This window comes from Syngnathus leptorhynchus, chromosome 2 (genome assembly GCF_054491065.1).
Source record: "Syngnathus leptorhynchus isolate UIUO chromosome 2, UIUO_Slep, whole genome shotgun sequence".
Lineage (NCBI taxonomy): Eukaryota > Metazoa > Chordata > Actinopteri > Syngnathiformes > Syngnathidae > Syngnathus > Syngnathus leptorhynchus.
In genome coordinates, this window is record NC_141196.1 from 3,105,763 (window position 1) to 3,132,683 (window position 26,921).

Here is a 26,921-nt window from a genome sequence, read left to right on the forward strand (position 1 = left end):
CTGAGGTCAGGTCACGTGAGCTTTGGTGTAAACACACACTAAAAAAATAAAAAGTACTTCCGACGTTGGCGGTGGACTGGCTTTGCGTGTAGCATGACTCACAAAAGCCTCTTCGGGAAAAAACAAAACAAAAACAAACAAACAAACAAAAAAAACACACTGTGATGTCACCCGCCATAGAAATAAATCAATAAATCAATAAAATAAAAGAGGACGAAAGCCTTGCTTCCTACTCTGGTAAGATTCTGGTGAAGGTGCGTCCATGTGTGACACCGGCGATTACTCAACATTTCTGTACGTCGTTTCAAGCAACACGTGCCAGACAAAAAAGACAGTGACTCAACTACCGGCCCGGAATGCTGACACACAAAGCGCAAGCGTAGGCGACTCACTCTCCATTTCCACAACGTTCATCATCAAAATCCCCCTCAACTTTTACTTCTCGTGGTGACTGAAACAAGCCCCGCCCCCCTAATATGACCTCACAGGCTCTCTGACAAAACAGGACGTTTCATTGGCCGCAGAAGGGGAATGCTGTCATCACACCCACAAAGCGTGTTGACTTTGTTGAGGAAAGGTCCGCAGAACATCCCGGGTCTGTTTGGGTTGGTCTTCCGGGCCCAATTGGGGTGAAACGGCCACCTCTTATCCACATGAAGCGGAAAGGACTTTACCGCTGTTCCACCCGAGCGTGATGCTCCCTCTCATTTCACGTTAGGGGTTTGCTCAGACTTTCATATCAAACGCCCATGTGTCATTTTCTCAACTGGCCTATAAAGTCTCAAAAAAGTTGATTATGATCGTGAAACCCTAACAACCACAGACTAAACACATATACTGCTGCAATGCAGTTCATCTTTTCCGGCACTCTATTTATTGAAAGAAATCATTCAACGATAGAGAAATAGGCAGAGATGATCAGCTACTAATTGGAAGTAATAATTATTTTTTTATATATGACGGAGTAACGATACTGGTTTGGTTGAATGTTTATAAAGGATTTTATTCTCTTTTATTCTATGTGCTATTTTTACAGTCAGAAGTGACCAACAACTTGAAGCATGCACACTGTGCCTCTTTATTATGAGAATTCATATGTGTCAGACTATTGAAAAAAGTGTGCCTAAAAATACGAGTTTTTTTTTTTTTTTTTTTTTAAATGACACGTTAGGGTCTGGAGCATATCTACTGCGATAAATGTGGGTTCACATTGTACTCAAAGTGAAAAGTCACATGTGTGTGGGAACAGCAGCATGCATACAAAGCTCAGTCTCACTGCATGGTGGAATTCCACATGTAGCCGCCTGAGGAGCGCTAAAAGCTTCATCTGTCTCACCTTGCGGGGGGGGGACAAGGTGTCTGCGTTAGGTAGAATACAACAGTTTGCCATCCCCTCTGAGTGACGGACAAGCTGCGTTAACACTTAACCTGTTGCTGTGTGCCCAGTGTTATTCTACACCTGCCTTCGCTCCATGGCGGAAAAATGACACCCCAGACAGCAACACACACACACACAAAGTTGCTGTTTCTCCTTTATTTAAGCATGACATCCAATCCGGATTGTCGCTTGCTGTCTGGAGAAGGCAACAAAAGCAGTCACATGCCCCCCCCCCTTCCCAAAAAAAAAAGTCACAAAGCCAAAATACATGGCGGCTTGTGCCCCCACGTTGCCGGGCAACCTGTTGAGTAAACAGTTGAAGTCAACCTACAGACCCATTTCTTTTGATAAGTGCAGTAAAATACTCAATTAATATATTTAATGATCATGCATTGGTGTTGAATCATCTAGGCTGAAATGTGTATATCACTTTCACAAAAGTCATTATTCATAGTGCACACACGGGATAGACGTGTGGGGGGGGGGGGCGTTTTAGCTTTTTTACTGCCTCACCATCAAAGCTGTTTTTCCATGTCAATCGATCAGATCGGAAGTGAACGTTCAAAGGCTTTTTGGAGGGGGGGGGGGGGGGGAGGGACTCGGCCAACACACACTCCAGGGGGTTGATGTAGAACTTTATGACCCGTAATATAGCGGGGCACATCAAGAGGAGTCGACTAAACAACAACATTTGCTTTTTACTGCCCCGTTTGTCTGGGTTTGGCTGTGCGTAATTTGCGTAAAAATACGCACAAAACACACGCGGCAGTCAGCATGCTTGATGACGTAACAAAACCACCCCCCTCTCTCTCTCCCCACAGAGCCTGATTCAAGTCTTTGCCAATTCAAGGGGGGGCAGACATTGCCCCTCCCCCGCCAAACAGAGAGGTGATGCAAATCACTTCCTTTCAATCCGTCTCTTTGTGTGTGTCAGGATTGACTTGGTGGGGGTGTGTGGGGGCAGCTCGCCATTCACTTCATACGGCTGCCGACCCACCCCCAACTCCTACTCATGCACAATAGTGTGAGATCTCCTTACACAGGCATTTTTCTTTATTCAAAACTCCTCGCTTGCTTCCCTTTTCTAGCAAACGAACCAAAAAGCAGCGCCTATGACTAATGAATGAAACTCCGCAAGTGGACCAATTACGGGAATGAGTCTCCCCCCCCACACGTCACCTGCAAGAAAAAAAAATTCCCTCACCTCTTAATATTCCCCCACCTATGAATATTTCTACCTACTATGACAATACATTGACAAACAAGAGTTCCACCAGGTCACGTGATAAGAACTACTCAGAAGCGTTTATGACATAATACTGAGACAAGTTGTAAAAGTCCACGCACTCACCGGGTATTCCAAGTCAAACACAAAAAAAATGCCGATAATCTTCAAGTCGAAATATGTTTATATCCTCAATTTGGCAAAAAAAAAAAAAAAACTCTCTGGAGAAAACTAATCCTGCGAACGAGCTCCGTGCGTCCGCCAACGCCCCCCCCATCCCCGACCATCCCCCACGACAAGATCCCAAAAGGTTAGCCGAGAACGTCGCCTCGTATTCCGCTTGTGTTGCTCCTCGTCGAGCTAGTCTCGCTGTGGCTTTTTACACACACGCAAGAACCACGGTTGCGCTCGGCTCACTTTTTAAAGGGCCAGAGCCAGCCACGCACAGGCTACAGTCACACGCTGACGTCACCCACGGCCCCGGAATTCCCTGACAGAGCACACTGGCATCGAGTCAGGCCGCCTGCCTCACGACTCGCGCGACCAGAACCGCCCCCTCAACCCACTCCACACTTGAACACACAAATCACAGAAGCACAAGCGGTGATTAATAGACAGTTGCCACTCATAAAAATGGTGTCCCCCCACGCTACATGTCAAGAAATAACAGAATACGAAACGATTGCTCAACAGCGGCCCCTAAAGGCGCACTGTGTTAAAAAAAATAAAATAATCTGACAAAATATACATATATATAGTCTTGTAGCCACAGATAAGCAGTTTACCACATTTCGGCAGTCTATCCTTTGTTTGTTGTTAGAAAATTAGCATGTGTTAAAACAACGCAACTTTGAATTAGCGACATTAGAACCATCACAACATTAGACAAGCGAATATTACAGACCTGTAAAGAAGGTCATCCTGGGCCACTGTGACAACGTCTAAAATCGAGTAGTCCCTGGAGTACAAAATGTGCCTTTCTCACAGGCCACAAACATTTCGATCTTATGTCATAATTTTCCCATTCAGTAATAACAGCAAAGAGCAATGTGTGTGTCGCAAGCTTGTAAACACAAAATCAGTTATATTTAGCAAGCCTTGGCTCAGGGGGGGACAAGGGGAAGCCGAATTATCAGGGGGAATGAGAGGATGAAGCAGAGAGGATGATAGAAGGAATAATAAGCATAATAATGCAGATGACGCACGCTCACGTGGCTCCTTTTGGTCTAATTGACAAAGAAAAATAAAATGTAATGAGAACATTGTGAGCAAGCCTTTGTGCCTCAACAGTTGTGTTGGCTCACATGACAACAAGTGGCCCATTGACAACAGAAGACGTTTTGTAGGAAGGAGTAATGGAGTGTATGTATGGAGCATTTGCGTCCACGGGAGTCCATTGTTAAGTGCTACTGAATAAATAAGTCGTACGTTGTAGTTTTTACAGTGAACCTCTGCCCATTGGTATTGAGTATTGTAGCACATCTATGCTCAATTTGGTGAAAACTATATGGCTTAAGCTAGCTGACTTTTATGATATTATATCTTGAGTCTGCACGCAGAATTGTCCAAGTTATTGTGTTGTTGTTTTTTTTCTCCCCTCTATGCCTGCGTAGATTCTCAGTTACCCAGGTCACGGAAACATGCACATTTTCAATCAAGGCAAATTGACTTACTTTTTTTTTTTTTTAAGCTCGAAGCTTATATAGCACTTTTCAGGAGGCAATAGACACAAAACAAATAACAAACAAGTGTAAGAAAGGCCTTTAGCGTGAAATGCGCCAGCTAGCTAACTCGCAAAAGGAGGTAGAAGTCCAAAGTAAAGGGGATGGACCAAACCTAGATGATTTTGATTGACATTAAAACAAACAAAAATAAAATAAATAAATAAAATTTTTAAAAAAAACGTTCCCGAGCGAGAAGCATGAGCCAAAATGTACCATTCATTCTCCTTCAATCAGTTTGGTTGAGCAGGTTCATGTTTTCATATACAGTATCAATTTTTTTTATTTTTATTTTTTTTAAATCTGCCAGTTTTACAGAAAACCTCAACTGGGAGTGAAGGTCTCAACTATCAGAGGGAGGAGGAGCGAGAACAGGTGCTAAATGCTATTTTTTATATTTTATATGGTCGTCGTATAATGGGGACTTTAACCAAGTCCGGGTGTGTCTGGAATGTAAGGGGCTCACTGTATAATAAAGCTATTGTTCAGCCCTCGCCACCTTATGATGAAAGGAGCCAAATTTTATGATTGGCAGATGTGGGAACACACACCACACATACCACACACACACACACTGTGTATGAGTGACAATATGAAGCCGCAAGAAAGAACGCTAAACCGTGGCAATCGGTCGTGGAGGTCCAACTTAGTGTGTGGCGCGGGGAGCGACAAATTCATGCTTATCACTTCGATATTGATCAAAAGGGAGCAGGAAAGGCATGCGAGTGTAATGGCTTGAATTAAAGACCACGGCTTAGTTCTCACACTCCCATAAACAACTTAGTCGAGAATTCCCGCCACACCAGATGTGTATAATTCCACAAATCAACCTTAAAAAAAAAAAAAAAAAAGAAATGAAGCCTGCATGGCATCTTGTGAGTTCGTAGGAGACCGTGTGTGTCCCCACCCGCTGCAGATGGCTCTCGTGTGTGTGTGTGTGTGTGACCACGCACGAGTATGAGCGAGACGGCGTGAGTCAGACTTTTGGGTACACTGAGAGACAGACAGACACAATAATAATCATCATGACGATCGTAAAAATACAGTCACTATCTCGCGGTTCGTTCAAAGTGAAACTTTAGTTGTTTTTTTTTAGGGTTACATTGATTAGGACTGTTGAGTGTAGTACTACATTGTGCCAGGCTACTGTTCAAAATATTTTGCATTTATGTTTGTGTTCTATTGTTACTGAAATATCTTTGTTAATTTTCGTTAGCCCATCAATGGTATTTTCATAATAAATCCGATTTAAGCAAGCGGACTTTTGCTAAGACAAAATTCCATACTTGGTTTAAAGGTTTTAGTGTCGACACATGATATTGAGTAGTGTCGCATGATACCGATACTAATATCGACAGGGGTCCCGATAGGACATTCGAACTCTATAGAACGTAGAATGCAGCTCCTTTGGGGCTTGCTTTCGCACACGACACTCGCTGACTTGTGATCACGTGTTCGCTATCGCTAATGGTCGCCAAAATAGGGGATCGCTAACACTAACATTGAGAATAGAATGGTCAAAATGAGGTCCGACATTGCCCCGTCCCATTTCATGAATGAAACTGAAGGTGATGATGAAATGATGTTACTCTTCATTTTCATGAATGAGGTGTCACTGTTGTCAGTTGGAATGTCGTCCTGAGCCCATCGCTATTTTTTTTTATTTTTTATTTTAAATCGATACACACCTCCAGTTCATTTACAGACTACTGAAGTTCAGTGTTGAAGTGCCATTCGCATGTTTGGAACTTCAAGTGTGAACCTTGAATCACAGTGGCAAAAAAATAAAAAATAAATTAGCAATTAGATTATTTTCGAACTTCCACATTCTTGCTAAAAATTCCTGTCAAATCCATTTTTGGCTTTGACAAGAGGCCACACAAGTACACGTTTGACAGCTTCCATAATCTTATCTTGCGAGTCCTGCTCACACGCCCAATTATTACTCAAGCCACAACCTCCGCAAGTGATGACGGCGTAGGCCGCTGCTCACGCTTGCAACACATCTGGCGTCATCTCAACTAAAAGAGCCAAAACAAAGAGGAAGCGGCCTTACCGCGTGAGCATGGGGGTTGGATTCGGTGGGTCGCTCGATTTCACCGGGCCGACATCATGCTTTCCGCCTCCTTAAAAAACCACAAAAAAAAGCACACAAAATACGCAGAGATTTAAAAGGAGTCGAAAAAAATGGGAGTTCCTTCTAAACTTTGCTGCTTTTGTTGAGTTTCTCGAAATCTGAGGTAGTGGCCTGAGGTAGTGTGTGTGTGCGCGTGTGTGTGTGATTCATTCAAAGTGTCAATGTCGGGCCGCTTGGCATGAACAGGTGGCCCCTCTGACGTCCCTCCCCGCCCCCAAAACACACCTCCATTTGCACCATGAGCACACACACGACACCTGCGATATGTGTTCGTGTCACAAACACACCCACACACCTTGTCCTCGAATGACACCTCCTCTCCCTCCCTCTTGACACTTCCCGTAGAAACCGTGATGCGGTCCCCACAACACAAATCAAGATTTTTACAACTACCGAAAGTGACTTCATTTGTTGTTTTTCGGCAGAAAGGAAAGAATATATGCCTGTGAGGATTGTTATACTGTCTGTCTTTGTGTTTGCCACACCGTTTGTGTTCCAATCCCAGTTACTGGAAGCTTCCCGTGTGTGCCGCAGCTTCGGGTGTTCCGTGTGCATGTGTGAGACAGCTTTGTCAATACAAACCCCAGCTCCACTGATCTCACAGCCTGGAGGGTCTGACCTCTGAACTCTAGTGCAGAGGTCTCACCTTTCTACGCCACAGCTGGCCTCACATGTGTGAGCAGGTGGGCAACTATTTACGTCGAGCCGATCCCCTCGGCGACGCGGTTGTAAACCAAATCAAGGATGTAGAAAGGTACCAGCAGAAAAAGTCATGCAAGGGACAAGAAGTGGAGCAGTGAGCATAATCTGGAAGCCACACCGGTTGTTCATGAGCTTCATGACAAAGGCGTTGCATCATAAACCGAGTTGAGAGCCTTTTGACTAAAGGTTAATTAGCGAGGCCTTCTTGTATTTAATTGTTTTCAGGGCGGCGGCTCGTAAATATTTTCATGTTGTGGGTATGGTACTGAAAATTCCATAGAATAATCAAGTATTATAATATAATAAAGTACAATTTTTAAAAATACACAAGAGAACAACAAAGATTTTTTTCTTAAATTTAAATTGTGAGTAGCGGCAAAAAACATTCTTGTTTGCAAAACACAAGTAGGTAAAATCTTGGCCAATGGGATGACGTTACGTCTGATTTCTTCAAATGTGCCGAGCTGTTAGCATTCAAATGTGCTAGCCTAGCTGCTAGCTACTAACGGCGGCAACTAGTATTAGACAATGGGAGCGCAACGAATAAGCTTTGTTAGAGTCTATAATTAGCGACTAAACAGCTAGCTGCTAGCTACTAATGGCGGCAACTAGCCTGTTTTGTTCAATGAGAGCGCAACGAATAAGCTTTGTTAGCGTCTATAATTAGCGACTGAACATGAATTTGGGATGACGACATGGTTTTTGACAACAGAATGTCGCCGTCACACGCTGCGAGAGCCAACTTCAAAATAAAAGACCAAGGCCAAATTATCTTGGGGTGCACGTTGGAGTCTTATTACGTCACGCGTGGCATGAAGAATTTTTGTTGTGGCTGTCTTGCGGCCTCACTTTCAAAAAGCGCCAATCCAAATGACCATTTGTGGCACCCTCTGTGAACTTTGAACCGCAGCCAAGTAGCAGGCGGCGTGCGCGAACGAGCGAGCCCACGTGGCGGGAGCGGAGTTAGTCAGCGCTGATTCAGCGCCTGCCTTCAAGTTGGTTCCGACTCTCGCACTCTACGCGGGCGGTCGTTACATTCCCGAGCTTTTAGGATGGCAAGCGCCTCAAAAACAAACTTGCCCGAACAAAGCATCGCATCAACGTGACGGGATTACAAGGAGCTCTATTTTAGCGGAATCCGTGGGTGCATACAAGGTTACGTGTTTTCACTTTCAGCCATAACCGCCGGTCAGTGCACACGCCAGGCCGGACATGGCAGAGCTACAGACACGGTGGAGGCGTGTCAGGCCCGCAAGTGGCCGGCGCGGTTTTTACTCCTGACCCTCAGCCAAAAAAGGTCACGTGAGCACGCAAATAAAACGGACTTTGTCCCACGTGAGGAGAAAGAGGAAGGTGGCAGTCAAGTAGCTTGTTTTTGACAGCAAAACTATTTTTTTTTGGGGGGGGGGGGGGGGGGTTACTGCCAGCACCGTTTTCATTCAAGTGAACCAAGAAAGAAATAAAAAAAAAAAGGCTTTTTCTATTTCCCCAAAAAAAGAATCTCATCACAAAACATCTACTGTGAGTCTCAAGTGGTTTGTCTCGTGCCTTTCCTGATTTACACACAGACTTATTGAGCGGGTACAGCAGATGACAGTCATGTGACCAACCATCCCAGGCATTGAAAGGACACCCACACCAAGGCTGCGTGAGCACCAACAACACATTTATGGAGTCGCTTCTTCAACCGAAAGAGACTCACACATGCCTCAGCTGGCTTTCCTCACACCCTTTTTTTCCCTCCCTTCTCATTTCATGACAATTCTTGTTTTACTTTGAAGGTGCACTTTGGACCATTCGTGAGTGTGTGTGTGAAATGCAAGCTTATGCAATATATAGTAGTGTTGCACAATTCTTTTTTTTTTTTTTTTTTTTTTTTTTTTTTAACTTCACCGGAAATGCTTTTTGCATGTGAATTGGGTTGAAAATGTTTTGCCTTATAATACCCAAAAAACATTCACATCAGGTCACGTTTCAAAGGGCTGCAATTTGCTGACTGCAGATTAGCCCATGTGACGGATGTACTTTTATTTTTTAATTATTATTTTAAATTCATTCATCCTTGAAGCATAGACTCATCTATGCCGTATCCGAGTACCAAAACGCCACACCATTCAAAAATCAGTCAGAGTTGCCATGGAAACACATGTATGTGTGTGTGCGTGTGTTTGTCCTTGACCAGCTGCACAAAGCAGAGGAAATGAGACAGAACCCAATCTGGTCTTCACCTGTTTGTCTTTTTTTTTTTTTTCTCTGGAGGGGCCTCCAAAACACACACACACACACACACACACACACACAATCTCAGCTCAATTTTGAGACACAACCCCGCCAAGCAGCATAGCGCAACATCCCGACGCAGGAATCTTGTCGGACGGCGACAATTGCTCGCGACACAACAGGACGACATAAACACAGGAAAAGAACGAGCGACAGAGAGAGAGAGAGATTGGTATGTGAGCGAGGCGGCAGGGGACGGGAGGGGAGGGTTTGCTCTAGGACGCCAGAACCCGGTGACATGACACAGATGCACTCTGCTACTGTGTGCGGAGGCAGAGAGGAGGTGGGGGGGGGGGGGGGGTGATGCTGCAATGGCAGCGACTGGGATGAAGAAGAGGAGGGAGGGAGGGAGGGCGGACGGGCGGGCGGGCAAGGGGGCGGGCGGCGTGTGCCGATGCACGGAGACGCCTTTATCTGCTTCCATTACAGTTGTAAACCTTCTCAACACCTTGACTACGAGCAGTCTTGTAAGCGTTCTCAGTCAATTTGTAATTCTACCAAACAAGAGTAGCGTTAAAAAAATAATAATAATCTGATTGGGCTCAGACTAATTGCTGGAGCACAGCTGGAGTCCACGCCCGCCCGCCCGCCGTGCCAAAGTCATTTCGCCACTGACGCTTAAAATGTGTGTCAGGAGGTCACATTGGCGCAATGTCATCAGGCAGCAGAAAGGGGGCGCTTTGTAGACAATAAAGCATAAATGACTCAGAAATGATGCAGGGTTGTCTCTAAGCATCACATCAATGGATTTGCTTCCACCCTCAGGTTGATATTATTTCTTTTCACTGCAGTTTTTTTTACATATTAGCATGCAAGCTATCAGTCTGCCACCCTTCCCGTAACACCTGCCAGCCCTACACCAAGGTCACACACCTCAATTACACACAAAGAGTGAGCGCATGCGAGATCAGAGAGGGAGTGAGGGTGGAGTGGAGCCTGAGCAGATTTCACGCTAGCCTGAACACTAGCTAACACGCGCCGGCGCTGCCGACATTATTTATGATGTGCAATGTTAGGGACGTGCCCTCTCGCAGCAACTGGGGGGGGGGGAAGGCTTTTAGAAATAATGTCCCCATGAGGTGTTTCAAATTAAAACGGCCAAATTATATCACTGTTCAAAATGAAAAATTTCACAGAATAATTTTAAGTGGAGCATATCATCTAAAAAAGAAAAACACACCCTCCTCTGATCTTTGTAATCAACACCATCTGATCACAGTCACAAGCTTTTTGGACTAGACGCAGCGAGGATTTGGACAGCTGGACGTCGGCTTCGATTGACACAGGATTTAGAGGGGGGTGGGGGGGGGAGAAAGTAGGATGATAAAGAGGAGGGTAAGGAAAGAAGAGAAGGCTGCGGCGGGGAGAGCAAGATGCAGGCAAGAAGAAGGAGGGTGCAGACAGACAGGGAGGAGATGGAATGGCTCCCCAAGACAGATCATGTTAACGCCCCCCCACACACACACACACAAAGTCAGACCCATAAAGGTCAAAGTCCACCCTGGCCCCCCTGACACACTCACACAGTCTGAGATTTTGGAAAAAAAAAACTGTAATCTTAAAATAAGCTGAGAAACAAAAGCAAGCAGAGGCGCGGCGCCGGTGCCAAACTTGTGCGTCACAATTCTGACGTTTATCTCTGGCAGTTACACAAGGGAGCAACGGGGGTCAGGGTTCAGCCAGGAACTGGGTTAAAGAGCCAATGTGTGCAGGGAAGAGCTCCAAGTGCACAGGTGGCTCACCAAAATGGAGTCACATGCAAACGCCATCAATCCGTTTACGACAATCAGGTTAATGCATTAGCGTAAGCTGATCAGCTGCATTGATTGAAGTCAGGGGCAGGGTCACGTATGTCATGTGCTCTCTTACGTGTGTGTGTGTGTCAGTGATACATTGATAGGGAAAGTGTGTGTGTGTTTGAAAGCAGAGCAGCCCGTATGACTGGTGAAACCAGTAAGTCAGGTCTTCACAAAACACTTCAGATGCACATTTTCATTCATGAAATATGCACGCTGTTGTTTGTTTGTGATTATGAATTTCAGTCACACCTTCAGATAGAATTACCATCATTTGCTGTAGATAAAACAAGTAAGTTTACACTGCACCCGTATTATTTCCGGTTAGGCGTGCTCTTGATCAAAGTTCATCTGAAACCCCGTAACTGCCTTGCCCATTGATATACTGCCCTAATTAAAATGCTGGAATTCACAAAAACATGGAGGATTTTCAAGAATGACACCATCTAGTGGCTGGAAAAAATACCTAAATTCAGAAACATTAGGAAAAGTATATTTTATCTTTCTATTGTTTAACTTAAATAAAATAATAATAATTTAAAAAATCAAAAGTGATTTTTAAGAAGCAATGGTCGTTGCCATGTGACGGAACAGTATGCAAATAGCCAAGAAGATACCCGAATGTGTTCACAAAAAGTCCCGTTAATGCTTTGCGGCCAATGCTAGTGAGGCTAATGTCGCTAAATAATACACAACAATACAGATTAACTGCTGGATACAAGCGCACGTGTGCCTACTTTTTGTCAATAAACTAATGCTGAGGAGTACATCAATGAGAAAAGTTAAATAACATGTTGGAATGTAGGTACACTTTTTTAAATCTGGTAAATGTAAAAAAAAAAAAGTGAAAATAAATCATCTGAATTTTTAATGATCCTTGCATATGGGATGACTGCTTTTGGTCTTTTTGGCCCAAAAATGATGTATAAGTCAATTAATTTCTATATATAACACCACCAGCAAGTATACATTCTTTATCCTCTACAAAGAACAACTAATAGGTGGCTTACTGAGCAATGACCAATCTTTGTGTATGTCTGTATTAGCCTGTCCCTGGCACAATATTACAGAATATTCTTTCTCAATAAAACACACATCACAATTGAATTTCTTTTTGTTGTTGTTGTTAACGACATTTTCATTCATTTTTATGTGAAAAGTGCCGACACTCGTCTAACTGAGATAACTGATTTACATGATCTCAAAAACACAAAGCTCAATACATGGTCTCCTTTTTCTCTTCTCCTATTCTTTCTCTTTCCGATTTACGCAGTCCATCGGCGTGGCCGTGACCTTGCAGCACACGTCTGTCCCTCCCATGTAGCCCCGCCCTTCTCCGGACTAATTACACACACACAGCTAGCTATCTTGTGCGCTCCTGCGGTTGACATGAAAGCAACTAGGCCCCAAAAAAAGCGAATCTGCCTCAGCCCTTTGACAAGCGCATAATAGAATTAAGCGCATAACGCTAATCCAAAGTGCACTCTGCGACCCGGCGAGGCCCCCGGAGTGTTTAGCGGCGGAACAAAATGCGGCTACTGTTTCAAGCATGTGTACAGTATGTTCCGCGGCTCAGTTGGGATCATAAAGAACTGGCAAGCCAGTCATGAAAAATATGCTGCTTTAACAAACCCACGGCTGTGTGCACTTGCGGGCGTGTGCAGATTATTACAACAAAAGGCGGCTGGTGCCATATCTACATGCGACAAGGAGCAAAGACTTTGAAATTGGGTCACTCGTATCATCGGGGGGACGACTGTTATGTCTATTCCACAAGATATTTATAGTTCAAGTTTGCATGACTTTCCCAGGGTTCCTTGCAAATGTGCATTTATTTACATGGCCAGTTGTAGACGGCGCCAGCCAGCCAGCCAGCCAGCCAGCCTCCCCTCACCTCACCTCCTCTAGTGGCTGTCTGCTTCTCACCATCTTGCCCCCCCCCCCCTCCTGTTTTTAAACACGAGGCATCAGCCGGCCCCTTCCCCCCCCCCCCCCTTTTTCTTTTTCTTCTCCGTGCAGGCAGCACACTCAATCACCCCGCTCCTCTCTCTCTCTCTCTCCTTCTCGTCATCTCAGCCTCCATTCCAATGAATGCACAATCTCCCTCCTTCAGCTGTGAGGGGGCAGCCCCCCGTGCACATGGCAGAGGAAGGAGATCAGCAACACTACACTACAAAAAGAAAACACCCCCTCATGTGCGTTTGCACATCTGCAGGGGATAAGCAGGAAGTAGACAACCGTCATCATGTTCATGCATACCCCAACATGTTCAAGAGAACTCGAACTGCCAAAACCACAAAACTTGAACAATAAAACTGCATGGCGCCGTAAAAAAAAAAAAAAAAAACCTGCTGATCCGACTAATCAACAATCAGTTTACTTGCCGTTATGCCATCGCCACACTCAATCCTAACTAATTCCCCGTGTATCGTTATTGAATTTAGCACGCATGTCAGTTCACATCATAATAAACAACATAATAGATACAAGGGGAGCAATCGTGTAAACAGATTAGCCTAGCATTAGCATCCTGCGCTGTCAGATGACGGGCGACCCGGGCTGAACCGCGCCTGGCACGCTGCTACGCGACGATGCCAGATGGACAGGAAGTGGCGATGGGATTTAAAGTCTGAGAGGAGAAGGGGGGGGATGGAGCATGAGGAGGAGAAAATGCTCCACTTCCGCTGGTGGCGAAAGAGCAGATTTGCCTCTTGGGCGGCTGAGTGCAGCAAAAGGAAGGGTGGATGGAGAAGTGCGTGCATGGACAGTGTGAGGTGTCTTTCTAGGAATCTTGGAACACGGGGACAAGGACTAAATGAGGACACGCGCACACAAACACACACACACACACACACACACACACACACACACACACACACACACACACACACACACACACACACACACACACACACACACACACACACACACACACACACACACACACACACACACACACACACACACACACACACACACACACACACACACACACACACACACACACACACACACACACACACACACACACACACACACACACACACACACACACACACACACACACACACACACACACACACACACACACACACACACACACACACACGGATCATTAGCTCCAGGCAGACAGCAGAACAAGTGTTGTGTTTCTCACACTACACACGCCGGCTACTTTTAGCTCAATGCTGACCGCAGACCAGACGAGTGATCCGTACATGTTGAGGCTACAACACAACACACTGCGCTTCCTCCTCAATCCAGATTATGGGGGGGGGGAGGTTGCAGGACTAAAAAAAAAAAAAAGGAGGGGGATGAATGTGCAAGAAGGAAAAGAAAGAAAATGTGCATTGTGAGGACTGAGCGGGGGATTTAAATGCCCTGTCGTCTTCTTCTTTGTTCAAATTGCTGCTTTCAACACAATTCTGAAAGGTTTCCGTATTGTTCACTGGCACATGCAAAAAAAATTTAAAAAAAAATTGGGATGCCCCATGACATAAACATTCCATCCACAGAGGCAAACACACACACACACACACACAAACCCAGCTGGAGCACACAAGCTCCCTTTGTGCGGCATTCCTTCCTGCCTGTTAGCCTGCTAGCTTAGCCCCTCTCCCATCTGCTTCGCAACTTTCCCCCCTTTTGTCCGAGGGCCAGCCAGTCGACCAGCCGGCCGGCAAGGAAGTCTCATCTTACCATGGGGAGACACCGGGGAGGGGGAGCGACGAGGTCCAAAAAAAAAAAAAAAAAAAACATCCAAATGGGGTCCGTGGGTTCAAGCGGTAGCCAGCTCAGCAGATTCCCAGCAGTTATAAAAGCGGCGTTCCTGCTGCCCGCTTGGCTCTCTGCACTCCCTCCCAGCTTTGTGTGCTGTGTGTTTTCCCTTTAAATTGCTCCGGCTGCCTCCCCCCACCGCCTTCGCTCGCTCTCTCACTCGCTTTCACACGCACACACGGAAACACACACATGCATATACAGTCCGTCCAGCTAATGCACTAAAAGCACTCACATAAATGACATTGTTGTCAAAAAGCATCTGGGAGTTGTTCAAGTCATATTCCTCATTGAAATCCCCTTTGTCTTCAGGAAAAAAAAAAAAAGACCCCAAAAAAAGCGTGACACTGGCTTTGGAATTTTTTTTTCCCCTCTCATGTGTTTTCTCCTCCTCACCCTCTCTCGATATTGCGTCTCGCTTTTTTTTTTTTCTCCCACTCAGTAGTCAAACAAAGAAAGGAAAGGAAGAGAGCGAGCTCACACACGCGAACAAACACACACACACACACGAGCTCGGAGCCCAACCCCCAGTTTTTTTCACATTGCCTTTTTCTAAACTGCACACCCCTCCCTCCCTCCTCTCCCCTCCACCTCCCTCAGCCTGATCTGGCCTCGTTCTTATTCGTCTACTCCCTCCCTCCCTCCCTCCCTCCCTCACTCCCCCCCTTGTGTCAAGCAGATGGGATTGGAGCGCACACACTCCCTCCACGCCTCATACGCACGCTTAACGTGCACGCCCGGTGCGTGAATTCGCAAGCCGGCACGGGTTCGGATCACGCCGGGAACCAGGTATGCATGTCTTGCATAAGAATGACAATAATACAATGGCAATAAAAGATGCTAATGACATTTGAAAGTGCTAAAAAGCAAAATACACCATGAACAGGAAGTGACTTCAATCAAATGCAGAATAACTTCTTGGTTAACTTGATTCATTGAGTTTAGATTTGTGTTCTGCAATTGACTGGCAACCAGTTCAGGGTATTTTTCGTCAACTGAAGATGAGCAAAAAAAATATCAATGATGTCATCGATGAATCGACTTTGGACTCTACTTTTAGCACAATATGGCTTCACACTTGTTGGCATGTCACGCCTAAAACATGTTTCAATGTTTTCCTACAAGACACATGAGCAGTCATGCATGTGTGCCGGTCACGTGCGGATTGAAGATGGAATTCCAGGCTGGGTAGGAAGGAAGGAAGAAAGGAAGGATGGAAGGTGCCGAGAGAACCAGATGAGGGATGATGGGATGGAAACTCCAGCAGCGAGTGAGTGTCCACGTGCTCTCTCTGACCAGGGCAGCGGCGAAAGGAAATATTGGTGCTCTCGCTGACTTTTCATTTGGGATAATATACATCATCAGAAAAGTATCGTCTGCTCCGGTTAAATGAGGACAAAGACATCAAAGACTAATAGATGAGTGGGCGGGGTTCGCAAGCGGCCCTAGACAAATCTTACATAATTTTCTGGCAATATTGATTTATCATGTTAGTGATCTGGCCCCCCGCCAGCGAGCTGAAGCATTTCTAGTATTTGTGCTGCTGCTGGTGAGAGAGAGAGAGAGAGAGAGAGAGAGAGAGAGAGAGAGAGAGAGAGAGAGAGAGAGAGAGAGAGAGAGAGAGAGAGAGAGAGAGAGAGAGAGAAGGGAGATCGGATGGACCGATATGGGCTTAAAAAAAGACGAGGCGATGGGACTAATCGGCGGGAATCATGGGATGCCGCCAAAGAGTCGGCGATAAAGTGGGCAGGCGATATTGGATAACGGAGGAAGAAAAGAGGGGAGACAAAGCGTTTAGGAAAATGTTTAATTGAGCGGTGACTGAAGGGAGGGAGGGGGGGGGGGGGGGGACAAAAAACGGGTAGCATCCCTTTTTGGGAGTCATTACATAAGAGCTGGTAGCATCGAAAAGATCGGGACAATAGTGGGACAGACAAGAATGCAAAAAAAGTGAAATTCCTCCGGGAAGGGTTTTTTTTTTTTTTTTATCTTGCAGCATGACAAAGCAAGACGTGTTATGTAACTTGTTAAGTCACGATGAAAAAACAAGCCAACGAGTCGGCTAAATTTCAAGCGAGTCGAGTCACGTCCTACGTACGATCTTCCACGTTAGCCATTTTGTTAGCTAGCTAGCATCGGTACAGATAGCAAATGCACAGTTACAAATGAACAAAGATGAGCTATTTTGAAAAATTAGATGGTGCTCTAACATGCAATTATGATTTAGTTTCATGATTTTTTTTCTTAGCAAACACTAGCAATCAATGAGTCTGTATGACAATCAACAAAATCAGATTCATTTTAAATACAACATTTTTGCCTGACCATAAATGAACCATAAATTAATAAAGACATGTACCTACCATACATAAATGAGAAACTTACACTTTGATGGATCAAATTCAACAAAGCAAGGATCAATTCCGAAAACTGTTTTCAGTTCCACGTCAGGTGAGTTTGGTTTGGAATCAGCCTGACAAAAAGATAAGTATGTTGATAACTCACCGAATAGAGCTCAATGGACTACAAACGCTAGAATAGGTCAATTAATTGCCAGTTAATGTTTAATGAGCTACAACTGTCTTCAATTAACATTGCCTTCCAGCACACACGTCACTGCCACACTGCCTGACCGATTAATCGACTGGCCGATTCAATTAGCCGATATTGGCTTTTTTCAAATTGTCCGAAATGGTAAAAATCACAAAAATCTGCCTTTTTTTTTTTCTTCTTGTACTTAAATACAGTTCAACATAAGAGAGAAATAACGACCCGCCAAATTCCTAAAATTGTCAGAAATGGTAAAAATCACAAAAATCTGCCTTTTTTTTTTCTTGTACTTAAATACAGTTCAACATAAGAGAGAAATAACGACCCGCCAAATTCCTGACCCCAAGGGAAGAAAAAAAAAAATCACATATTTTCAATGAATCAGCTGATTATTGGTTATCATTTTATTATTTTCTACGATTAATTTAATCTTATTCACTCAAATATTCCAGTCGGCATCTGCCTGATAAAATGTATATATATATTAGGCGCTATAGCTAACAAAATAAACAAACGATACAAAGCGTGATGCAACCCAGAGACTACGACGAACAAACACAAAAGTCGTGATGAGATTTAAAGCGTACACACGAGCGGGACAAAGACCAGATGCGAACAAACAAAGATCGTAGCGTCGTGATGTAACCGCGTGCAACGACGACGACGCACGTAGGCGGAGCGGCCGGCTTGTTTTTTTGCCGGCGCGGTAAAGTGGGACAGGATGAGATCAATGCAATCTGACACAGATGTGTGACGACATCACAATATGCAAAATCCCTGCCATGTTGTCTGTCAATCGGGACTAGATTTCAACCAATCGTTGCTTTAATTGCCCAGACTGACGCAATCATTTCAGGTCAACGCTTAAATATTCCAACATCCACAATTTTCCTCAGATAATGCTATCGTCTAGAATTCCTCCACAGATGATCCTTTTGGTTGAACAATGACGAGAGCTGAAATCTTGTTTTGAGTCTGTGAATCTTGCTGGGCTTGCATTTCCCCCCGCGGACATGCTTTGTCGAATGTGCTCCCCAACCCCCTTTTTTTTTTTTTTTATTCGCATTCCCTTCTAAGTATATACTGGGGGTACGCCGCAACAGCCCGGGGGCCCCCGTCACAACACACTGCCTGACCGATTAATCGACCGGCCGATTCAATTAGCCGATATTGGCTTTTTTCAAATTGTCCGAAATGGTAAAAATCACAAAAATCTGCCTTTTTTTTTTTCTTCTTGTACTTAAATACAGTTCAACATAAGAGAGAAATAACGACCCGCCAAATTCCTAAAATTGTCAGAAATGGTAAAAATCACAAAAATCTGCCTTTTTTTTTTCTTGTACTTAAATACAGTTCAACATAAGAGAGAAATAACGACCCGCCAAATTCCTGACCCCAAGGGAAGAAAAAAAAAAATCACATATTTTCAATGAATCAGCTGATTATTGGTTATCATTTTATTATTTTCTACGATTAATTTAATCTTATTCACTCAAATATTCCAGTCGGCATCTGCCTGATAAAATGTATATATATATTAGGCGCTATAGCTAACAAAATAAACAAACGATACAAAGCGTGATGCAACCCAGAGACTACGACGAACAAACACAAAAGTCGTGATGAGATTTAAAGCGTACACACGAGCGGGACAAAGACCAGATGCGAACAAACAAAGATCGTAGCGTCGTGATGTAACCGCGTGCAACGACGACGACGCACGTAGGCGGAGCGGCCGGCTTGTTTTTTTGCCGGCGCGGTAAAGTGGGACAGGATGAGATCAATGCAATCTGACACAGATGTGTGACGACATCACAATATGCAAAATCCCTGCCATGTTGTCTGTCAATCGGGACTAGATTTCAACCAATCGTTGCTTTAATTGCCCAGACTGACGCAATCATTTCAGGTCAACGCTTAAATATTCCAACATCCACAATTTTCCTCAGATAATGCTATCGTCTAGAATTCCTCCACAGATGATCCTTTTGGTTGAACAATGACGAGAGCTGAAATCTTGTTTTGAGTCTGTGAATCTTGCTGGGCTTGCATTTCCCCCCGCGGACATGCTTTGTCGAATGTGCTCCCCAACCCCCTTTTTTTTTTTTTTTATTCGCATTCCCTTCTAAGTATATACTGGGGGTACGCCGCAACAGCCCGGGGGCCCCCGTCACAACACAGTGAAGGCAAACCAGAGAAAAGAAGAGCCCCGAGACGTAGCCTTGAGGCACTCCATCCCGGCGACACAGCAGGCAGCGCCTTCTTTTTAAACAGCATGGCCGACCGAGCGACCGCCTTTGTTTGGCAGAGTGACGACAAGGCCCACTCCCCTCCGGTTTTCCCGAGGAGTTGGCTCGGAGCGGAATGTACAGTGGGAGCAGCTCGCGTTACACGGCTGGACGGGGGGGGGGGGGGGGAGCCCCGTGAACTCAGGGCTGCATAGAGGGAAGGGTGAGTGAGTTTAACTCCTATTTTTAGGCCAGATGGGAGTCTGCTTTTCAAAAAAAATCCAGACCCATCTGCATGTCGGCTTGCAAATCCCATTTGATTCATGTGGCGGGAATCCCTGAGACACCTGCAGAAATCAACACCTCACTCCAACTTTTTTTTTTTTTTTTTGCAATTAGCTCCTCTCGCTCCCTTTGCTTTCTTTTGTTCGTCGACGCGACATCTTGCTCTGCTCAGTGAGGCGAGTGTGACAGTCTGCACATGGAGCACACCAGTGAGAAGGGGGGGGGGGGAAATGAAAAAAAGATTTTTGCTGACAATGCGGAATAAACACCACAGGCACTTTTTTTTTTCCTTTTAAAGGCTGACGAGGGCAACCTGTGATTTACGTCTCCTAATAAGTCAGCTCACTTGCTTTTATGATGTCGTCATTATGAATTATAGCGGGCCTAATGAGGGCGGCGGCCGTGTCTTTACAAGCTCCGGAATAACGTTGGCTCAAGAGAGGGCGCGCAAAAAGGCCAGGATGCCAACCGCGGACGGTCAACGGCGCTCGTAAATAACAAAGATGTGAATGAAAAGATCCAAAGACGCACGAGTGTGGTGAGTTTCACGGGGCGGTTGCTAGGGCAACCGCTCGAGGCACGTGCACGTACGGCCCTGAACTTTGACCTCACCGAGCACTTGCCATCAGAAATAGAAGAGTCAACCACAACTGCATACAAAGTAAAAATCAAAAAAAAAATCTCATCTTCACATTGCGATATTGATTTGAATTGAAACTATTCAGCCTTTTGCATAAAACGGCAAAATGCGTAACACACTAAAGTACAAAAAGCAGCCGAGTCAGCATGTGTGAACGAGAAGAGATAGACCAAACACAACCAGACGCAAATATGCTACACAAAAAGTGTGTTTGCAACTATAAAAGGACAACAAAAAGTCTGAAACACACACACACACACACACACAAACGTGCACATCTGGCTCCTTTTACACACACACAAGCATATGAATGGCGCATTGTGTGCATGTGTCGGAGAGTGAGTCGCTGTCAGACACACAAACACAAACCACATGCAGCTGTGCGGTGTCGGTCACAGATGCACGTGACACACACACACACACACACACACAGGCGCCGTAGCAACAGAAGAAAACATGGCTGTAAGCCACTGCGGTATGTTGGATGAGTTCAACACCACATGCGACTGTGGAAATCCTGAAGTGTGTGTGTGTGTGTGTGTGTGTGTGTGTGTGTGTGTGTGTGTGTGTGTGTGTGTGTGTGTGTGTGTGTGTGTGTGTGTGTGTGTGTGTGCGTGTGAGAAATGAGAAAAGGGGCAAGTGAGGTAAATCAGCTTTCCAATTCCGAACAACGTTAGAAGTTCCCTCCCCGCTCAGCCACATGCAAACTTTAACATGAAACACTTTTGAGATGAGGTTCGCTCCTCTCGGCCTTCATCACGACGTCCACCTCCCCTCCCCTCCCCTCCCCTCCTCTCCGCTCATCATCCCTAACGCCCCCGCTCCCGCTCTCTGATCTGGCGGAGTGTCCTGCAGATAAAACGGCGGCCGGTCAGATTAGACGTAGCGACGCCAAGCTTTCTCAAACACAAACACACACACAGGTCAGCTTGCCCTTGAGTGATGGTGGGACAGAGAAAAAGATAAGACGATAATCGACCCGCCTCTTATCTGTCAATGGAAAAATAGTTGATTCAAATTTGGATTCTTCAAGGATTATCGCAATTATTGCCGTTTTTTTTTTATGATGCTCATCGCGCACAATTTTCTTTTTCAAAAAAAATGTCCGTGGAAATGTATTTGGGGTTACTCAAAATGCACTTAACACGACTTGTGATTGGTTGATTCTCAACACACCCTCACCCCAGTCATGAGGGTGTGCAGAATTTTGCAACCTCCTTTTTTTTTCCCCTATTTGGGTTGTACGTTATAAGTCACAATGGCAGAAATGTTTTATCTTGCTTTTTTGATGACAAAAAGGGCAGCATTTGAACAGGGGTGTGTCGACTTTTTATACATACGGTAAAAGGATGTGGGTGGCGAAGCAAACAAATGAAGATGATAAGTCACACAGTGGGGGGGGGCTTTATCGGTTCGGCAGAAAGTTTTGATGTGGCGGGGGGGCGCGGCCACACACGACGGACACATGGAACACACACTGCAACGATTGTCAATAAAGTCGCACACATTTTACACACATTGTAACAGACAAGCTCACAAATTCAGTGGGCTATGTTTATAGGGCCTAAACAAAATAGATTTTGCGATGTGTGGCAGAAAAAAAAATCTAATAACTAATTCACCAATATAAGTTGACTTTATTTACGTGTGATCCCATTTCTTCTACGCTCGTATTTAATTTTTTTTTGGTCATACGTGCCATCACGGGAAAGTCAGAGCTCCATCTAGTGGACAGATGGCTCAAGGACGACAACGTAATTGACTTCAACGCTGAACTGGATTTACTGTTTTCATGCCAAATCAGATATCAATGTTTTATTGGGAAAACTGACCGCTTATGATTATTTTGAAAAGGGCAGTTCAAATCATCTGCCCGACACTCTCCATTCGAAGAGTTTTATTCACATCTCGGTTGGCAAAGTCGACCCTACTTGTGTCCGACAAGAGATTCGTGCTTTATTAAATAAGTAAATAAAGCTTTTACAGTGGCTAAAGAAATTGGATGTTGCTAATAAAGAGACCAAGCGACAGCCACATACTAAGATTTAAAAAAAACAAAAACGATAAAACGAGAGTGGAGCGTCTGGCTCAGTCCCAGCTTTGTCTGTGTTCTCAGGGGAGGTGGGTTGGCAGAGGCGAGCGGGCCGTCTGTCCTGGCTCGGTGCCAGGCGGAACGCCGCGCTGCCGTGCTACACCCCCCTGGGAGAAAGACCCGAGAGTGGCGGGAGGCAGCGGAGATCCCGAGTCAAAAAATCATAACCTCGGCCCGGAAAGGACAACCGAATTGCGTCTGGCTCGTTCACTTTGAAGTTGGGGCCAAGGTTGTGACCCGCTCAACCCATTTGTCCACTTCAACTCAATAGATAAAGAACGCTCAGATGTTCTTTAGTCTGATGTCACACAGCTGACCAAAGTCCATTTTCAAATCAGCCATTAGCATCAGAGTCTCCACGGCAACGTTGCTTTGCTATTGCATCATTGCTACAACACAAAGTACACATGGAGGCGTGTGTGTGTGTGTGTGTGTGTGTGTGTGTGTGTGTGTGTGTGTGTGTGTGTGTGTGTGTGTGTGTGTGTGTGCGTGTGTGTGTGTGTGTGTGTGTGTGTGTGTGAATGACCTCTGTGTTCTCATCACCTCAGCTCACGTTACCGCCCAGGCTTCCCTCTCGAAGCAGGTATCGCCTTTCCATTGGCTCCAGGCCGGTCTTGCTCGTATTGAGCATGCCTCGCCTCACCTGACCGACTGGCCGGCGACCGCACAAAGACAACGACACAACGGAACCCTTCCCACGCCATTTAATCAAAACGATTCCAGGGTCCTCGACGGGGTCACGCACACGCCCCGACTTTGACCCTCAGCCGCAAAATAGCCTTTGAGATGCTAAAAGGGAGACGTTAGAATATGTAGTGGTCAAACTACGCAATGACGACTTTCCCTTTAACAATTCCACCAATGGATTTCAGCTTTGTAAACCACTGTAATGACAAACAGCTTCCTGTAGATGGCGGCGTTGCGTTGGATTCGAGATCACTAAACGTTTGCGTACAAGATAAAAGCGCGGGCTGAATTTTGGTACCTCACGTTGGAAAATGTCAAATGTGTCGAAAATGACAAACGACGGCGAGTCCTCACAAAGAAGCGGTTTCTTCTTTTATGTAAGAGATGAGAGACAAATGTACGATTTTTCTATTTTTATCCTTGCCCACCAACACGTTACCAGCTGCGCACTTGGAAACTTCCTCAGTGTGTGCGTGTACAATATTTTCCGTCGGAGGAAGGACACGCACACACGTTCTTCTCACCCACGTTTCGCAAACGTCGCCAATCGTGACTATTTTTGTCATTTCCAACTGGAAGTTAAACTTACTGCGGCACCACAAACACACCAAAAAAACAAAAAAACACAAACTGCAAATTAAAAAGAACAAAAAAGTCTTAGGCGGGATTTATCTTGGTTAGATTTGAGTTGGTTGTTTTTTTTTTTTTTTCAATTGCACGAGGTGAACGTTGCCCCCGTTAACCTGCACTTCCTGTTCTCCTTCTTAATGAATGAATGATGTGCGAGTGTCGCTGCGTGCCGACTTTGATTCACAAACAGGAAGGCGCATGCACTTAAGTGATCCATTCCACGCACAAAAGGCGGAGAGGCGGAAGGAGAGGCGAGCGATGACAGCGGAAGGAGAGAAGAAATGTGGCTGAACAAAGAGAGCATGAGAGCCAGGAAACAGGAAGTGTGCTGGGAGGAAATGGGAAAATGTGTTGAGAGAGCAGATGCTTTGTTGGGGTTGATGTACAACATTCCTGCCGTGATGATGGCGCGCCGGATGTATGGCGGGGGGCTGCTCGCCACTTATTCACTGCAAAAAAACAACGATATCACAGAAATTCTAAAAAAAAAAAAAAAAAAGAAAAAAGCTCTCCCCACCGGCCACTTAAGTGAAGCTACTGTAAGGTGTGGACAAATATGTCGCTGTCAAATTGAAACGGGCAAAACGAAAATATCATTGATATAAAAAAAAAAGAATACAAATCTGGAAAAGTGAAAAAATGATTTCACACTATAACTTGATAGTCCGCCCAGAAATCTGAAAAGTGACGCCAGTACGACGGAGGTCCAGTTCCGTCATGAACAGCATGCCAAGTACCGGCAACAAGTGACCAATCATCTCGCTACGCACTGACCAAAAAAAAAAAACGATGATAGTAACAATTTCCTGCATATACCATCAAATTTTGAACGCTGTGCTTTTCATTGAAATAATTACACTCTGCTGACACTGATTGAGACTTCACTTTATGATGTCCCAAAAGTTTCAAGGCAGAGTTCAGCGTGGAAGTGCCAAGTCAATGGGCTGCGGGGTACCGAAAAGGATGGAGGGAGGGAGGGGGGGGGGGGGGGGGGGAATCGGGGCTCTGACATTCATGCGAGATACAAACAAAGAAAAGACACGCATCCACAAACACACACGGCAGCTTGTACAACGGGAGCACAACACTGCATTAAATATTCACTTGAGTTTTTCCACCATGTGCACTTTCCCCTTTCACACGTGTAGAAGTGCTAAAAAAAAAAAAAATGCAGCGGGAGAGGGATGGGAAGGCAGCGAGCGACAAGGGGGGGAGGAGTCAATGAGGGCAAAGCAGTGCGAGTGAGCGAGCTTGAAAATGTCACAGAGAGAGAGAGAGAGAGAAAGAGAAAGAGAAAGAGAAAGAGAAAGAGAGAGAGAGAGAGTGAGAGAGAGAGAGAGAGAGAGAGAGAGAGAGAGAGAGAGAGAGAGAGAGAGAGAGAGAGAGAGAGAGAGAGAGAGAGAGAGAGAGAGAGAGAGAGAGAGAGAAAAGCAGTCTGACTCTGTTCCAAGCTACTCCCCTTAGCAACAACCCGGCTCAGCCTGCATCCTATTGGCCCGATGACAGCATGCATCACGATCCCATGCATGGCGACGCAGCCAATCGGGGGGGGACACTTTGCAACTCTTGCATTTTGGATTACGTCGGCATGGCAACACAAGTCAGCGCTAGGCCCTGAATGTGAAGCGCTCAAAAGTTGAGGAAAGAGAAGCTTAAAGAGAAAATAAAAGAAGCTTGCAAATAAAAAATAAAAAATAAAACTTTGGATCATGTTTGTTATAACTGCAAAATGGGAGAGAGCCAGAACTTGAGATTCAGGAGCTATGCTGAAACCTGACCATAAACTGATATAGTATTATAAAAAAAAGAAATCTACATTCTTGTTTGCTAAATAGTGAGGCTACGAGCACTTTAACGCGTGTCATGTCTTAGGTTAGCTTAGCATTTAGCATGGCTTCTATGTCTTTTCTCACCATCCGTTTGTGAGACAACTTGTCAGGAACGTAGCTTATTGACCACACTTAAAGCGATGATTACCGACTTAAATGTGACTCCGCAACTTGTTTAGGTGGACTAATTGCCATCCACAGCTCGTAGCTAGCAAGCTAGCTTCTGTGATGACCTTCCCTCGACTTCTGGCTAACAGTGATTGGTGACATGAGCCAAGCGAAGCTTTTTTTTTTTTTGGACCAATTTCAGTGGTTGATTCTCAGTTTTGCTTTTAAGTGTGTTTTGATGAATTTTGATGAATTAATTTTGTTGGGCAAACTGCGATGCAAAACCACTTATATCGAGCCGTGCATAGTGTCAAAAAGGTCATTGCCCGTACGTGTTTGTATGTCAATATGCCAAGAACGGCTAATTAATAACAACAGCAACACTTCCCCCTTGGATTTGGTGATAAGCGGTGTAAGTATACCAAACCAGCAGCAATTAGCCAGCTAATTACCCCGGGGCCTAATTACAGTCGGCAACCACGGGACCAATGAGGATGGAAATAACAGGGCGTGCTTGTACGCAAGCTTGTGTTTATCTAAATACTAAGTGATCAAGCATTAGCGTGACGGCAGCTAAAGGTCAGCCCCCTCACAGGAGATAGCAGAGGCACACGAGCTGACATTTTGGCGGCGCCGTGGATCGGCGGTTTACCCACAATGCCTTTCTGTGACAGTTGAAGCTGTAAATTCAATCATGTGGCTCGGTTACAACATCAATAGGAGTCGGCGTGCGTGCGCGTGAGTGCTCGGCTAATGGAGTTAGCTGTGATAACAGACAGAGGCGGCAGCTGGCTTTCCAGGAATATTCTTTCCGACGACGCGTGCGAGCACGTTCACGACATGCGCACGCAGCTAT

The 26,921-nt window shown here is 45.2% G+C and overlaps 1 protein-coding gene across 8 annotated transcripts in view; it reads right to left on the minus strand.

Moving 5' to 3' along the window:
- Window positions 1–26,921, minus strand: part of LOC147060123 (uncharacterized) — a 41,940-nt gene that overhangs the window by 13,040 nt on the left and 1,979 nt on the right. For 2 of the 8 annotated variants that reach the window (XM_085901129.1, XM_085901067.1), the window contains exons 1-2: window positions 14,939–15,532; window positions 6,381–6,450 (exon numbers count right to left, since the gene is read on the minus strand). The gene's annotated coding sequence lies outside the window, so the exon portion shown is untranslated. The other 6 variants (XM_085901110.1, XM_085901092.1, XM_085901101.1 and 3 more) reach the window with 6 other exon arrangements.